This window comes from Mustela nivalis, assembly GCF_964662115.1.
Source record: "Mustela nivalis genome assembly, chromosome: 8".
Classification (NCBI taxonomy): domain Eukaryota; kingdom Metazoa; phylum Chordata; class Mammalia; order Carnivora; family Mustelidae; genus Mustela; species Mustela nivalis.
Genome location: NC_139027.1, coordinates 75,307,193 through 75,309,477, shown reverse-complemented (window position 1 = coordinate 75,309,477; position 2,285 = coordinate 75,307,193).

The window sequence follows — 2,285 nt, the reverse complement described above, 5'->3', positions numbered from 1 at the left end:
TGGGGTAGTGAGGCCACGAATGGGGAAGGGTTGCAGGAGTGAGGCCGAGGCGCGCAGAGCAGGACCATGAGACGGGGAGGCTGAAGCTTTTAGTTTCACGAGGAGAGCTCTCTCTTCCCCTTCCAGGCCCTGTCCCAGTAGCAGGGCTGCCGAGAGCATGACAGGGGACTGTTTCTTCCTTTTATTTCTGGCAAAAGCTACAGGCGGGGAGTTCCCCTTCTCTGTTTGTTTTGATTCTGTTGTTTTCTTAAAGAGAGGAAGGAAAACCATCATCACTTTTTTCGGTTTTGTGAACAAAGGCAAGCAGAGAGGATGTTCGTGGGGTCAGGACTGTGGGGGTTGGGCCTCAGACCCCTTCCTCCTCCGCCCCCACCACCCCAGGCCTCTCTGCCCCAGCTCTGAGCCCCTAGAACCACGTGGTGTCAAGTTTAGGTGCTGGTTCTGCCTTTTAATAGCCTTTAGCCTCTCTGAAGTGCGACTGTAGAAATGGGAATTGTCAGATCCGCTTTGTGGGACTGTTGAGATTAAAAACAAAAGAAAAATACTAACTCGCAAAAACACAGTCCCAGGCACATGGTAAATGCCCCAGAAATGTTTTCCTTTGCTTCCTTCCATAGTTACAGTTGGAGGGATCTTTTCCTTTGGTCCAGTAGTGTGGAAAACCGGGACCTTCCCCACTGGAAAAGTCCGCCCCCCCCCCCGCCCCCGCGTTTGGATCCTCAGGGGTCCAGCCCCTGCAGCTCAGCCCTCCTTCTTTGGTGAGATGTGGGGTGCTGCCCTGATAAAAGGAGTGCCTCACCCCACTTAATAGGGCCCTAGGCCCTAGTTTGCTCTGAAACTTGCCCAGGATGTGCCACCTCTCTGGGCACTGGTGTCTCAATCTGTAAAGTGGTTTCTGAATTTTTTGAACACAAGCGTTCTTTCAGAGAACTGAAACATTTTGCACACCGTATCCCTGCTGCCTGTGATAGCAGTGGTAACTTTTAAAATCCTCCGACTGAAGAAAAAAATAGAAATGACCTTGGGTGTTTTTATTTCCTCTTTGTCCCTTTCCCTTTTATTTCCTCTTTGTCCCTCCTTAGGATTTACTAAGTATACATTTGGTATACATTTGGTCTCGCTTTTAAATGAATGCATGTTTTGGGCACCTGGGTGGCTCAGTGGGTTAAAGCCTCTGCCTTTAGCTCAGGTCATGATCCCAGGGTCCTGGGATCGAGTCCCACATCGGGCTTTCTGCTCAGCAGGGAGCCTGCTTCCTCCTTTCTCTCTCTCTGCCTGCCTCTCTGCCTACTTGTGATCTCTGTCTGTCAAATAAAATCTAAAAAAAAATAAAAAAATAAAAAAATAAATGAATGCATGTTTTATTTAACAGCTTCTACACACATTCAAAAATGTGGCCCCTTAATGTGGGAAATGCTAGCATGTAAGAGGATGTTGACATGTGCGGGAGCTTGAGGCTCCAGTGTGCGAGGGCACAGAGCCCTGGGGTTGAATGCTGCCTCGTTGGCCCTCTTGAGTCTGACCCAGAGACCCCGGGACACCTACCTAGCAGGCCGTCGCAGGCCCAGACGCAAAAGCCCAACAGTGTCCGACCAGAAGGCCCATTGTGTCGTGGCTTTTCTTCCACGTGTAGACGCTGCCTGGGCTCGAATCCTCTCTCTGCCACTAATTAGCCAGCTCTGGGACTTGGGCACATGCTACTTTGCCCCTCTGGGCCCCAGTTTGTCACCTGTAAAATGGGGCTGACAGTACTGGTGAGTTTCTGTAAAAATGAAGTGAGATTATCAAGCCCAGGGCTCCCCAGCCCCGGCACAGTTGGTGCTGAAGAAATGTTCCATTTAAAAACAAATAAAAACAAAGCCCACAAGTACCACTGATCACTTTCTTGCAGTTGTCACTTGCCATTGTTTGGGCTGGTGCTGTCCCCTTCAGGGATGGTGGTCTCCCTGTCCTCTCGGGGGACCGTCCTGGCTCTTGCAGTTGCCTTGCCGCACCCCCTCTCCCCGGCTTAACCTCCTTCAGGACAGAGCTCATCCCTCCTGTGTGGCTGCCTGGCCAGGCCTCCCCTTCTGTAGCTTTGCCCAGCCCAGCCCCCAAGGCCAGCCCCAGCCCCTTCCACCCCAGGCCTGGCCTCTGCTCTGAGGACAGGGAGCATTGGTTCCAGACCACATGAGGGAAGGTGCGAGGAAAAGCCATAAAATCGAAGCCTGAGAGGGATGTTTGTTAAAGTGGGACAGGTCTGTGGCCGGGGACGTGGAGTGAGTGTGCAGAGACTGAGCGGAAGC